Below are 15,919 nucleotides of genomic sequence, written 5' to 3'. Positions count from 1 at the left end.
TTGGACTCCAAAACTCAAATGGGATTTCCTGAGTAATGGTATCACACATGGCCTTGCAGTTTGTAGACAGAAAGACTTAGCCATACAATTCCTGCTATAAATAGGGCAAGAAAGCCTCTTTTGACCTAGCTTTTGCTGTTCCTACATGAGTCAGTCTTTTGCGACAATAAATCCTAGCCTTGAATTAACTTTATGTTAACTTATGTGAGCCTTTCTAGTGGATCACTGAACTTGGGGGTGTTAGTGACACCATCAAGCCAGGACTCTGAGGTTCTGAGAGACAGGCTACTCTGACAGCAAATGGCAGAAACAATGTTTGAACCCATATATGTCTGACTGTGAAGCTTATGTCCTTTCTAACAAATTATACTGTTACCCAAAATAGAGTAATTTATTTAAAGCAATGCATATGACTCTTTCAAGTTCAGAGATAACGATGCAATTTTAATTAATTGAAACACAATGGGTTATAAATTCTATTTTAAGTTTCAAGTTCCAGTCCTAACAGATTTTTTAACTTATGATTTACATACTTTGTTTGAAATTATTTCTATGCAAATCAATTATAGATTGCTCTTCATCTACTGCATTCATTAGATTATAATCTAAAGCTTTGCATTTTGCACATTCACAGTTTTTGTGTCAAAAAATGAAATCACAAAAAACTTTACAGTTGTAATCAAGTATGTCTTAATATAACTGGCAGAGTTATGAGTCAATTTTGTATAATCTTTATGTAATCTGTAACCTAAAAAAATAATGACTCAACTTCGGTCTCTATACCACTTATTTCCACTAGATAAATGACAAATACTCCATTTTCCCACAATAACTCTGTACCAAATTTTCAATAAAATATAAAATCACTTAAAAATAAGGTTTCAACAAAATTGCTATTAATATAGTACTTTTAATGAAAACACTATGTAAATCCCACATCTTTATACAAGTAGATACAGTAATAAGCAAAAGCTATAAAAATAACTGAAAATAAAATCTAATTAGTTTTAAAATGTTAAAACCTAAATCTTAGAATTTTGCCTCACAAATGTAGTCATTTTAAATAAAGTGAACAACTATCAAATAAGCAACGTCTCCTTTGTTCACCTGCTGAAGACAACCAGCAGTCTGCCCAGGCTGCAGAGGACTAACTGTGCTTCTTGGTGGACTGCTACAGGGTACAGATGGTCATTATTTATTATGTCAATCAACCGCTGCCAAATCTCTTTGGATGGTTGTGCCATTTCTTCCTAAAGTTATCCCTTTAAAGGGCTTTATGGGGCACAGGGACATATTTGAAATTCGATCTCAAGTAGGTAAGTCAGAGTGATTAGAAGTATGACTTAAATTAACACTTCCCCTTGATTCACAGTTCTCCAAGAAGAATACCCACCAAAAGAAAATACTGCTAATAGTAAAGAACAACCTTATTCTATTCCTATATATCTCCCCAACATTCAAAACTGAAATAGAAGTTCTTGCTTCCATGTGACTGAAGTTATATTTTTAATTCAACATTTTCATTTTTAAATCATTGTTTTTGGTAATGCCTAAAACCAAAAACAATGATTTAAAAATGAAAATGTTGAATTAAAAATAAAAAAAATGGAGAACTTAGTCAAGTCATTTTATAATGTATGATGAAATAGTGAATAGCCATTTACAATAATATTATAGATAACATGGAAAAAAAATCATTGTTTTTGATAAATAATTCTACCTTAAATACAGGCCAATTCACTAACACAGTAATACAATCTATTCCTCAGCAAGAGCCAATGTATTGCAGGTTCAACATGAGGACTTAATTACAAAAAATACCGGAAATACAAGCTTTGTCCAGCCCCTGGTCAAAGGGATAGTAGTAATCATCCAGTGTAATAGTTTGAAAGAAATAAAGAAAAAAGGCAAAATTTAAATCAGACTTTAAAAAAAAATATTATCTCACTACAAAGATTTAATACCTGTAGCAGATGAATTTCTAAACATATTGACAACACGGTATTTTGCAGCTAATGCAGAAAGACCAACATATAATCCTTAGAAAGAATAATTAGCCGGGTTTGGTGGCTCACGCCTGTAATCCCAGCACTTTGGGAGGCCGAGGTGGGCAGTTCACAAGGTCAGGAATTTGAGACCAGCCTAGCCAACATAGTAAAACCCCGTTTCTACTAAAAATACAAAAAAATTAGCCACGCATGGTGGCGGGCGCCTGTAATCCCAGCTACTCGGGAGGCTGAGACAGGAGAATTCCTTGAACCCAGGAGGCGGAAGTTGCAGTGAGCCAAGATTGGGCCACTGTACTCCAGCCCAGGTAACAACAACAACAAAAAAGAAAGAATAATTAACAAAATGTCACAATACATAAGATGATTCTCAGAGATTTTTCTACTACTCATACTGAGAAATATTTGCTATCTCTATTTTTCTTTTATATACAATTTTTCAGTCAGCCTGCTTCATTATCTCCCTAGCTGGCTCAGCACATTTATTCCACTCAAAGTCTCAGCCATAGAACCTTTTTATAATCCAAGAATTATTCAGAATTTGATCAGCTTTGTCATTAAAGTTATCAGGGTTGCTTTAGAGGAAAAAAAAAAAAACTTATTGAAAAGTATGCAAAGTAGTTGCCCATCTGGAATCTATCTGAGAAGCTTTTAGTAACTGAGTATTTGTTTAAATGTTCTATAAATTCATTCTAAATAATCCAAAAGTACTTTCTTCCCAAATGGTTCTTATTTAGGAAACACACACATTATTACCTTAGAAAATATTTCATTGTATTTGCAAGCTACATAAAATAGTTCTTGTATGTGTATAATTTATTTTATCCTATCATTCTAGAAAGGATTTTAATTGGTTCCTATTTTTAATGTATGTCTATGCAATTTCCCTACTTATAAAATAAACTTGTTTATTATACGATAGTATTAACTGAACAAAAGGCTGCATAATTTTCTGTACACATATGAATATTTTCTAACTCATTTTCATTCATCTCAACTTTAGAATGTCTCATTTTTCTTGACTAAAAAACTCTGAGAGCCAACAGTTATGCCCTCCAAAGGAAGCAATGCAGGTGATAATAAGTGAAAAAATGCTGATACAGACCCTTTTCAGGTTCTGGCAACTGAGTGGCTAAAAATAGCCAGCTAGAAAAATATGTACTTTCAAAAAGGCCTTTGACAAAATTCAACAACCCTTCATGCTAAAAACTCTCAATAAATTAGGTATTGATGGGACGTATTTCAAAATAATAAGAGCTATCTATGACAAACCCACAGCCAATATCATACTGAATGGGCAAAAACTGGAAGCATTCCCTTTGAAAACGGGCACAAGACAGGGATGCCCTCTCTCACCACTCCTATTCAACATAGTGTTGGAAGTTCTGGCCAGGGCAATCAGGCAGGAGAAGGAAATAAAGGGTATTCAATTAGGAAAAGAGGAAGTCGAATTGTCCCTGTTTGCAGATGACATGATTGTATATCTAGAAAACCCCATTGTCTCAGCCCAAAATCTCCTTAAGCTGATAGGCAACTTCAGCAAAGTCTCAGGATACAAAATCAATGTGCAAAAATCACAAGCATTCTTATACACCAATAACAGACAAACAGAGAGCCAAATCATGAGTGAACTCCCATTCACAATTGCTTCAAAGAGAATAAAATACCTAGGAATCCAACTTACAAGGGATGTGAAGGACCTCTTCAAGGAGAACTACAAACCACTGCTCAATGAAATAAAAGAGGATACAAACAAATGGAAGAACATTCCATGCTCATGGGTAGGAAGAATCAATATCATGAAAATGGCCATACTGCCCAAGGTAATTTACAGATTCAATGCCATCCCCATCAAGCTACCAATGCCTTTCTTCACAGAATTGGAAAAAACTACTTTAAAGTTCATATGGAACCAAAAAAGAGCCCACATCGCCAAGTCAATCCTAAGCCAAAAGAACAAAGCTGGAGGCATCACGCTACCTGACTTCAAACTATACTACAAGACTACGGTAACCAAAACAGCATGGTACTGGTACCAAAACAGAGATATAGATCAATGGAACAGAACAGAGCCCTCAGAAATAATGCCTCATATCTACAACTATCTGATCTTTGACAAACCTGAGAAAAACAAGCAATGGGGAAAGGATTCCCTATTTAATAAATGGTGCTGGGAAAACTGACTAGCCATATGGAGAAAGCTGAAACTGGATCCCTTCCTTACACCTTACACAAAAATCAATTCAAGATGGATTAAAGACTTAAACATGATGTGAAAGGCACAGGGGCTCATCAAAATGAAAGCAAAATATAGTTTCTGCTCTCAGGAGTTTTTTATCCAGTGACAATAGGAAAAAGAAAGGGGGATTAGACAGTACCTTTATCTTCAAAGAGCAAAAAAGATGAGACTCCTGGCTTTTTCCTTTCTTTCTTTGGTATCTACCCACCGTCCTCCGTACCTCACACACTCTGGCCATTATGAAGAAGGGGTCTCTATCAGATGGGCTTGGCACTGTCCCCAGTGGCTACCAGAAAAAAGGAGACCTGCCTGTGAGTCGAAGTGAATCAGGATCTTGCTCCCAAGGACCTCTCTCCACTGCTTTCTTTCGTTTTCTTTCCATTCCACTCTGCACAGGGTGGTAGTCTTATGAGGAAGAGATATGCAAGGAGTGACTCTTGTCCAGGCTTCAAGGAATACACAGTGGTGTCATTTTGTTGGGCTGTTGGAACCTGACACTGGGAAGAGGCATCTGAGGAGTATTATGTACTATTCCACTGAGTTTATCAGAATCCTCTTCGAATAGCATCAAAGGCTAAGGAAACTACAATGATCTACAGCACTGCAGAAATAGTCTTCTGTTCTATGTATTTGTTAAGAGACTAGGCTATGGAGCGAAACTGCTTGAGCTTGAAATATGGCTATTCTGCACTAGCTGTGTAACTTTCAGCAACATGGCCTCTTTCAGTCTCAGCTTCCTTATCTGCAAAATAAAGATAAATAGAGAAGCTACTATATAGGGTGGTTCTAAATATTAAATGAGATCTTAATAAAGTACTCAGTCAGTGCCTAACATATAATAAGTGCTTAATAAACATTAACCATTCTTCCTCTTACTCAAGAACCCTCAAATCTTTGGGGGAAAGGGGAGTCCATCATCTCTCATACTGTTCTACTCCTAGCACCTTGTCTTTCCTTTTAAGCAAACCACAACTGCTCATTCATTCATTCAATCAACAAGTATTTACTGAATATCTATCAAGCGACAGGCACTGTGCTAGGCACTGGCTAGATAGGGTGAGTGAAACAATGTCCCTCTTCATGAAGAGAAGAAAAAGTGAAAATGTTTGCAAATTAAAAAAAAAAGTTACAAAAAAACCCCCAAACACAGACAATACTGAGGTAGAGAATAAAAATGGACATAAGGGAACCATTTAGATAGATTGGCATTTAAGCTGAGACTGAAAGCAGGCAAAGGTAGGAAAGAATACTGCCGACAAAAGGCACAACTGGAACTAAGGCTCTGAGACATAAGAAGCATGTGGTATGTTCACAAAACAAAAGGAGAGTCCACATTGTTCCCCTGAGTTCAACTTGGACATATCCAAGTGCCTACTTGAAATCTCCACTTGATTGTCTAATAGTATCTCAGACTAACCATGTTCACAATAGAACTCTCAATTCCTATTCTCCCTAAAAAACTGTGTTTCTCTCATAGCATTCTCTATTTCAGTAAATGTAACTACTATTCATCCAGGTTCTCAAACCAAAAATCTTAATCATTCTTGATTATTTTATTTTCCCTGCCTCATTTTCCACATACAATGCATCAGGGAAAATGTTAGATCTACTTGCAAAACATCACTCAACACATACACTTTCCGTCTATCTCTACTCCTACCAGTTACGACCAAGCAAACATCATTTCCTTCCACAGGTCACTATAACAGTCTTTTAACCTGATTTCATGCTTCCATCCTCCCTTTACATACATTTTACACATAAGAAAAAAGATGTGGTTTCTTTAAAAAGATGTAATTAAGAACCTGCTATTCTCTCATTAAATCCCTCCAGTAATGCCCCATTGCTCTTAGATTAAAAACCAAGCTATTATCTATAGCATAATAGGGCATAATCTAGTCCCTGCGATCTCTATCCTTATTTTATTTCATTCCTTCCTCTGAGGTCCTCTTTTGATTCTTTATGCAGATGAAGCATCTGGTTATTGTTGATTTTGATCCTCTATACATTTGTATGACATAGTTACTCTAGCTGGAATACCCTCTAGTTAAAACTTATTTGTTTTCCTCTACAAGTTCATGTTCCAGGTCTTGACTTGAATCGTGTCTCCTCAGAGAAACTTTATCTGACCATCCTATCTAAAGTGATCTTCACAAGGTAATATTTCTATATATTATGTCATTAGCCTTTGTGGGGCCCAATGTCACATGTCTAAATATGTAAAACTTACATATCAAGTCAACATATCATTAAATGTGACATCTTCTTTTCCATTACTTTGACAAATGTACCTCCCTAATAACCTGGAAAGTCAAATATTCACTTCAAGACTTCTGCACTAGAACATGGCAGTATAGGAGAAGTCTCCCCAGGTCCTGCACTGCAAGCCTACTTGTCTCTCTTCCCATTCCTGGTTCCTTTATGCTTCTCATGTAGCCTAGTATGTGGTATCTCTAGACTCTCCTTCCTGTATATTCCAAGCTGCATCCATGTGTTCCTCAAATATATTGGCCACCCTTCCTGTGGTCCACCCTTGAGACAATGGACTTCCCTTGAGACAATGGACTTCAGTCATTAGCTTGGGCAGGGCATGGAAGTGGGCTCAGGGTTGCTGGAACAGGAAATATGAAGATCTATAGACTCTGAGGTAGAAAGCATGGACTGTATATGGGCACATATTCTAGGTACTTTAAACTCCTCAACTGTAGGGAGGGTGCAACTGGTAGACTGCCAAAATGGAGCCAGAGAAGTAGCCCTCCTTTTGGATCTAAGGACATCATTACTTTGCTTGTTTCCTTTTTAGCATGATGAACCTATAATTATCTTATAAATTATTTGTTTACCTTTCTCTATCTTCTCCCTCTAAAAGGTAAGCTGCATACCTACAGGGGCTTTATCTGTCTTGCAATGCTTAACATATGGTAGGTATTTTTTGGATTTTGCTTCTTGTAGTAATGCAACATGAAAAAACAACTTTTAGGAACAAAATGCACACATTTCACAACATCATGTTTCATAAATATCTATCAAATCTAAGAAAGCTTGTTTTTTTGCTTTTCAATTAATCTTATTCATAGAAGACATACAGTTTAGTAGAAAATTAATTACTTTATAGTAATGAGATGGGATATATGTTGTTTATCCTAAAGCTTTAGTAATGTTATAAAGTACTAAGATAAGCACTAAGAATCCTTCATTATAAACTAAAAGCTAGTAGCTAAGAAAAAATTGGTGAAGAAAGCTTACTTTTAGGAAAAACACTTTTATTCTAATAGATTCTTGTATTCAGAATATCCCTCTAGCAAATGTTGTTAGAATACTAAAAATGAAAAAAGCAATTCCCACTTGTGAGTCTACAATCCATTAAATGACTTGATAATTATGTTAAGTATACCCTTATATTATGCATATGCATTTTTAAAAATAATGTACATAGAAGTTTGTTGATTTCAACACTAAAAGAAGCATCCAGAAAGACTTCATACAGGGAAGTCAACATTATAGTCCCTGTTCTCACTCTTATTAAGGTCAAATAAATCTTAACAGACCTACAGTTAGTAAGCACACCTGCTAAAATCTAAATTCATTAATTAAAATGGTAGTAGGATAACACTGAGTACAGCAAATATACGTATTATATATATTCACCTTTTTGGATCTGATCATGAGGTGGGTGTGCAGTATTTTGGCATTTCTGATAAAAGATGTATAAAGTAGCTACGATAAAATTATTCTACTTAATATGAAGCAAAACACTTAAAATAACTTGAATTTAAAGGAGAATGAAGGTAAAATGGTTCCTTAACTCCTGGTTATAAGCATACCAACAACATGCTGTCTTTATGTTCTGAGTGTTAAAAACAAACATTTCATTCAAATTAGACCCAAATCAAACAGGACCATTTAGAAAATTTCAAAACGACTGAGATAATTATTTCACTACAGTTCTTCAATAATTAAAATAAACAAAAGAGGTTCATCAGTACAAGGCCTTTTGTTTGGCAAGGTGGCTGAAAACCAATTTTGACGTCTTTTTACAGTGTTCATAAAAGGCAGAGTGCTTCTGGATACAAAAAAAGTCATAAGGCAAAGCTCGGCCGCAAAGTGTGTGCCACAAGTTCACAAGGGGATATATAATAGCTGGATAAAACATAATTAATCTTTGTCATCCATCAATTTCTCTAATTAGGGAAGATTTCCAGCAAGCCAATTTTAGTAACCAAAAAATTCCAAGTCATATAGGAGGAAACTGAGATCTAAATGTGGCTTATTTTCTTCCTCAATCTTACAAGTTAATGATCTGAAGGAATATTTCTTTTTATTAAATAACAAAGAATGAAAAGGATGTTATTTGTTCAGTTCTAAGTTGAGTTTTAGAAGATTCTTTAAAAAAGAGAAATTTTGGTCTTATTTCTAGAACTGTGGTAGAGACCAGTGAGATGGGCCAAATTTATGCTTTATTATATATGACTATAAACTAATATTACTGATTTTTTAAAAGTGTAATTTCAAAGTAAGCTTATTCTAAAAATGCTGATCTTGCTCAAGGCAAGATGTTTTAAGACTGATTTTAAAATTAATTTCCAAATGCAGGAAATTGGAAATTCATACTTAAAACTACCTTTAAGCAATTTAAGAATATTTCTAATGTCTGTAGATTGTCAATGTACATACAATTAATTTTCAGAAAGCCAATCATTAAGAGTCAAATCTGGTGGGCGTGTTAGGAGGTCAAACTTGGTGAAAAACAGTTGCACTGCAAAGCAGTAAGACACATTTTATTTTGGATTAAAAGTTACCTTGAAGTAAATTCTAAAAGAAACAAATTGCAAAGTACATTAGGAAAAGGCAGCACTGCTACAATTTTTTTCTCCAAGGTGATTTTGGTGATAATGTTTATATTGTTACCATCAGCATTTTAAAATCAGTCGTAAAACATTTTTATATATAAATATATCTACAGATATATAAAGAAATAGGTTAAGTTTGGAAAGTAAAAGGTTATTGTCAGGTGTGTAACTCACTTCTTCCCTGGGATTGCAGGGAAGAATGCTAGAAGAAATGAATGACCTCCACCAGATCTCTTTATAAAGTTACTACAATTGTTTTTCAAACTTTAGTCTGCATCAGAATCAACTGGAGAGCTTGTAAAACATGACTGATGTCTCATCCTCAAAATTTCTGAATCAGTAGGCCTGGCATAGGAACCAATAATTTGTATTTTTAATAAGTTCCCTTACGATATTGATGCTACTGGTCTGGCGATCACACTTTGACAATATTAGTAATGATACTTTAACCAGATACTGGTTTGGTAATCATACTTTGACAGTACTAATAATGATACTAATAATGACCACACTTTGACAATACTAACAATGATACTTTTGCATTTACTTGAGAGAAAGTTATTAGGAAGGACCTATCTATTATATAAAATGTTTTGAGCAGGATATATTAGTGGTCTTCTAGACTGCTATTGTAAATAAACCTATAATTTAAAATTTTATGAGGGCATGGCTAGAGAATATGACATAATCACATAAGAATTTTTCTTTTAATGAAATTAATGGAGTATAAAACTGAAGAGTTCCAAAACCAAAATAGCATACACTGGAGCCCATCTCTTAATCCAAAACCAAAATCTAATCAAATGTGAATAAAGGGACATTTTTTGAAGCTGTCTATGATACATTCAAACTCCTCTGGAAAAAAATATTACACTTGTGCCTGGTTTCTGCTTGTATCTTTTGAATTATTAGGATATTATAGTGTTAGATAATATCTATGATTCATATGAATCAGCTCTGACAATTCAATCTGTTTTGTTACATAAGTGAATTCTCAAAGTCATATGGCTCAACAGCAGTACTACCCACAGTAATCAAGGTTTCCTGTTCTATTTTACATTTTCCTCTACTATTTGTCCAAACAAGGGCTTGGGAAAAAATATCCAGAAAACGATGTGGGTGAAATCCAACTCTACTACTTAAGTCCCTTCTAAAGGTTCATATTTTGCTTACAGAACTTGATGAATTCTTAACAATGTTGTGGGAAATAATTATTATATCTATGCCATTTTAGATGGTTTTTATATGCCACTGTAATGTTTACATATATACCATTCAAAGGATTACATGATTCCATTAATATCTACACAAACCTACCACACAACCACAATCTACAGATAAGGAAATGGAAGCTCAGACTGATAAAGTAATTTAACCATTCTACACATCCACTATTGTGGGACAAGTCTTTGATTCTAAAATCTGTATTCTTCACCACCAAACCATACAGAAAATTGTGAAAAGGTAAATTAAAATGAAAATAAGGGTGTAAAAACCTTGCTTATCTAAGGTTCTCTACATGTGTAGTCCCAATGGTAAGATATCAATTATTTTAACTTCATCTTAAAGCCATATTGAATTACTGATCAGTTATCAGTCGCAAATCTTTATATAATCAATTATCAGAAGACAATCTATTTCTAAGTGGGCAGGATAAGCAAAACCACTCAATGACTCAATGACTATCACTGATACTGATACTTTCTAGTCAGTGTTAAGCAATTTTCATGGAAAATTTGTGGACTTTTAAAATTATTTCAGCCTGTTTGTCTCAGTCTCATTTTTTCCTTCTTATGTCTCCAGTTCAATGAAAATGTAATAAGTAGAAGTAAAAAATCCAAAATATTAAGTCATTTGACTAGGCATTCTAACTAAAACAGACAGGAGACAATAGGTTGACCATACATACATGATGCTTTCTTTCCCTACTATTACAAAGTAAGATGTTAGAAAATAGGGTTTTTAAAAAGAGAATCTATAGAGAAAATGAAAACAAAGGGTTTGTTACCATAAAAGTCCCAACAATCATGTATGTGACCACAGATGGAGGTTTTCAGGGAAAGAAAAGGGTAGTGACTCTCTACAATGCATTAGTTCTCATAATTGAGGGAAAACAAGTAGGTTTTGTGAATTTCTTGGATAATGGTCATTTAAGTATTCACATTTCTAACCTGAGTTGTTGGATTTGGTCTCTGATAAGACTTATTTTTTATCTTAAAGCAAATAAATAAATTAAATAACTATCATAACATTTAAGACCAATGATGATATATATCCTCCAAAACTAGTCAACAAAATAAAAGCAAAATGAATTTTATTTTGATTTGGACCCAAGCTAAAAGAACTAAAATTTATGATACGCAAATAAGTTATCTCTTTCCTTATGAATTACATTATTTCAAGACAAAGGTTCAACAATGAATAACAGAAAGACTGTGAATATACAAGACTTATTTATAAGGCATGAAAATCTTACTATGTCATTTGGGTATTTCTGCAGCAATCATGAGCAGAGGACATCATATCCAACATTTTGCTTCAAAACAATCCAAAGCAATTCTTAAAACAATATGTTTTGTATTTGTAATGTATGAAATAAAATACTTTAAATTCTATAATAACTATCTTGTCTTTTCTAATAATTTTTGATTTGCAAAATATATAACATATCTTTTTGAAAAATTTGAATAAATCTAGGGATATTTTTCTTTCGTAGCCCCTCATTAGCCCTGCAATCCTCTCAAGCTCACATTTCAAAAGGCAACATAAAATAACTGTCTCATTTCAGTAAAAAGCCTGTAATATTAAAATTCCTAAAATAACTATGCAATAGAAATAAGAAAACAGCATGTTTATTACATGGTGTATTGGTCAGCTTAGGCTGCCATAACAAAGTATCATAGACTGGGTGGCTTAAACAACAGAATCTGCTGAGGGCTTTCTCACTGGATTGCAGACTGCCTTCTTCCCACTGTGTCCTCACATGGCCTTTCCCAGGCATATTCACAGGTAGAGACAGGTCTCTCTTCCTCTTACAAGACCACAAAACCTATTGAATTAGGAGGCCATTCTTATAACCTTATTTAACCTTAATCACCTCCTAAAAGCCCTACCTATAAAGACATGTTGGTGGTTCAACATATGAATCTGAGAGGAACTTAATTCTGTGCATAGCACATAATAAAAAACTATAATAATAATGTGGAAAATATGTATATATTCAAATAAAGAATAGATTCTAAACATTGACTAAGTATACACATACACATTTCAAAGTTTTGCTATTGCTTTGCAACAAAAGCTTTTTGTTTGACAAGCGACCTACAATCAAATCATTTGATTTACATCTGTGGTCACGGCTTTATCAGTGATAAGAGAAAGCTGGTCTGATATCATCAGAGACACAAAAAAGTACACAAGTGTGTATGGATTACTGTTGTCCTTGGTTAAAGTGAAACCAGTTTTCTTCACACACTGCTTGCAATTTCACTTTGCTTTATAGGAGTTGCTCAATCCTCTTACCTTTATTCATATTCAACAAAAGTCCAAATCAGAGTGGCTGATACACAGTGAAGTTTTAATCAACAAAGACAATCTTGAACTACTCAGAAACTAATCCTCCAGTATTCTGTCACCTGGCCTTGTCATCTTCAAGCTTATCATCAGCCTATAGAATTGGGATGGATAAAGTTTTCCAAAATTAACAATATATTGTATGCTTCCCTACACAGGATGCCTTGGAATACATAAAGATCTTGTAGAAACAGATACTGACAGGGCTATAACATTAGCATGTAATTATAGTCTCTGGTTACTGAAGAAGTGCACAACTTAGGTCAGATACAGAGGGAAAAAGTCACCTAGAAAAGGGCATTCTCAGCTCCTGGTGCCTTTGTTCTCTTTGCTCACTAATAGTAACCTTTAAACTAAATGTGACCCAGTCCTCCAAGAGGAGCAAAGGAAATGCAAATAATCACCCCCATTCAGGAGCATCCAAAGCCAGAGAAGGTAAATCTGAGATGCAATATGACATAGACATACTTTAAACATTAAAGACATTCTTCGGAGTATGGAGGGGAATGAGGAGGTGGAAAAAGGCACACGATGCTGACAACACAGAAAAAAGCCAATTTCTGAATGACAGCAACTCATTCAAAACTAAAATTTAAGTTGAAAAAAGGCTTAATTTACACTAAGAAAATCATATTTCTGCTTTAAAATATAGGGTTGCTCATGATTCCATTTCATTTTGAATTACCATATATAATGCTGTCTCCTGCTTCCCTGAGGCATGATGTGCTGATCCTGCTCTAGTGCTTCCACAGCTCTGTTCATGCTTATGTCACTTGTCAGCTTGGATTATACTGATCTATTTATCTGTCAGTCTCCACCGGCAGATAGAAGCTCTTTGAGGGAAAAGGCTATGTCTCAGTCACCAGTATAGCTCCAGAGTCTATCAAGAAGCTGTCACATAATGGGCATTCAATTAATGTGGCATGAAAGAAGGAATGAATATATGCTCCCTCCAACTACTATTTAAAAAAAAAAGTCACACGTTTGCTTCTCTATCTACATCTTAACCATTTTTTAATTTATCTAAAAGTCAATTTTAAAAGAAAGTATTATTTGATGCCAAGAACTGGTATTTCAAGTTTTACTACAAAATAAACTGATACAGCAGTTTTAAAAAGTGCTGAAGAGCACAATCAAAATGGAACGACAGTACTGTGGTAACTGCAAAGGGGCTAGCAGATGTTGCTTTAATAAAAAAGCCATATTACTATGTGCTAGAAACAAGGGGCTTATCAAATCATACATATACAAAAAAATCAAGATGTATGTTAACTGTCAAACACAAAAACAACTTTTTCTATAACTAGATTGAGTCTGAAATTATTTCTGAAGACACCAATTCCATACTTTCAAATTAACACCTACAGAGACATTTAGAACAAAACAGTCTTTAAAAAAAAATCAACATTAAGAAGATAACTTTAAAAGCAAACATAGTGCTCGCTTCGGCAGCACATATACTAAAATTGGAACGATACAGAGAAGATTAGCATGGCTCCTGTGCAAGGATGACATGCAAATTCATTAAGCATTCCATATTTTTAGAATAAAATACCTGGGAATCCAACTTACAAGGGACGTGATGGACTTCTTCAAGGAGAACTACAAACCACTGCTCAATGAAATAAAAGAGGATACAAACAAATGAAAGAACATTCCATGCTCATGGGTAGGAAGAATCAATATCATGAAAATGGCCATACTGCCCAAGGTAATTTACAGATTCAATGCCATCCCCATCAAGCTACCAATGACATTCTTCACAGAATTGGAAAAAACTACTTTAAAGTTCATATGGAACCAAAAAAGAGCCCGCATTGCCAAGTCAATCCTAAGCCAAAAGAACAAAGCTGGAGGCATCACGCTACCTGACTTCAAACTATACTACAAGGCTACAGTAACCAAAACAGCATGGTACTGGTACCAAAACAGAGATATAGATCAATGGAACAGAACAGAGCCCTCAGAAATAACACCGCATATCTACAACTATCTGATCTTTGACAAACCTGACAAAAACAAGCAATGGGGAAAGGATTCCCTATTTAATAAATGGTGCTGGGAAAACTGGCTAGCCATATGGAGAAAGCTGAAACTGGATCCCTTCCTTACACCTTACACAAAAATTAATTCAAGATGGATTAAAGACTTAAATGTTAGACCTAAAACCATAAAAACCCTAGAAGAAAACCTAGGCATTACCATTCAGGACATAGGCATGGGCAAGGACTTCATGTCTAAAACACCAAAAGCAATGGCAACAAAAGCCAAAATTGACAAATGGGATCTAATTAAACTAAAGAACTTCTGCACAGCAAAAGAAACTACTATCAGAGTGAACAGGCAACCTACAAAATGGGAGAAAATTTTTGCAACCTACTCATCTGACAAAGGGCTAATATCCAGAATCTACAAAGAACTCAAACAAATTTACAAGAAAAAAACAGCCCCATCAAAAAGGGGGCAAAGGACATGAACAGACACTTCTCAAAAGAAGACATTTATGCAGCCAAAAAACACATGAAAAAATGCTCACCATCACTGGCCATCAGAGAAATGCAAATCAAAACCACAATGAGATACCATCTCATACCAGTTAGAATGGCAATCATTAAAAAGTCAGGAAACAACAGGTGCTGGAGAGGATGGGGAGAAATAGGAACACTTTTTTACACTCTTGGTGGGACTGTAAACTAGTTCAACCATTGTGGAAGTCAGTGTGGTGATTCCTCAGGGATCTGGAACTAGAAATACCATTTGACCCAGCCATCCCATTACTGGGTATATACCCAAAGGATTATAAATCATGCTGCTATGAAGACACATGCACATGTATGTTTATTGCGGCACTATTCACAATAGCAAAGACTTGGAACCAACCCAAATGTCCAACAATGATAGACTGGATTAAGAAAATATGGCACATATACACCGTGGAATACTATCCAGCCATAAAAATTGATGAGTTCATGTCCTTTGTAGGGACATGGATGAAATTGGAAATCATCATTCTCAGTATACTATCGCAAGGACAAAAAACCAAACACCGCATGTTCTCACTCATAGAAGGGAATTGAACAATGAGAACACATGGACACAGGTAGGGGTACATCACACTTCGGGGACTGATGTGGGGTGGGGGAAGGGGGGAGGGATAGCACTAGGAGATATACCTAATGCTAAATGACGAGCTAATGGGTGCAGCACACCAGCATGGCACATGTATACATATGTAACTAACCTGTACATTG

The 15,919-nt window shown here is 35.0% G+C and overlaps 1 protein-coding gene and 1 non-coding gene across 9 annotated transcripts in view; one reads left to right on the top strand and one right to left on the bottom strand.

Annotated features, from left to right (window-relative positions):
* FER (FER tyrosine kinase) overlaps window positions 1–15,919 on the bottom strand; it is a 448,497-nt gene that overhangs the window by 168,564 nt on the left and 264,014 nt on the right. The gene's annotated exons all lie outside the window — the stretch shown is intronic.
* Window positions 14,105–14,211, top strand: LOC115934716 (U6 spliceosomal RNA). The gene has a single exon (XR_004070480.3). It is a non-coding gene; the product is annotated as a U6 spliceosomal RNA (small nuclear RNA).

This window comes from Gorilla gorilla, chromosome 4, assembly GCF_029281585.2.
Source record: "Gorilla gorilla gorilla isolate KB3781 chromosome 4, NHGRI_mGorGor1-v2.1_pri, whole genome shotgun sequence".
Taxonomy (NCBI): domain Eukaryota; kingdom Metazoa; phylum Chordata; class Mammalia; order Primates; family Hominidae; genus Gorilla; species Gorilla gorilla.
Note: the sequence above shows the minus strand (reverse complement) of the source record. Positions and strands in the feature narration are given on the sequence as shown.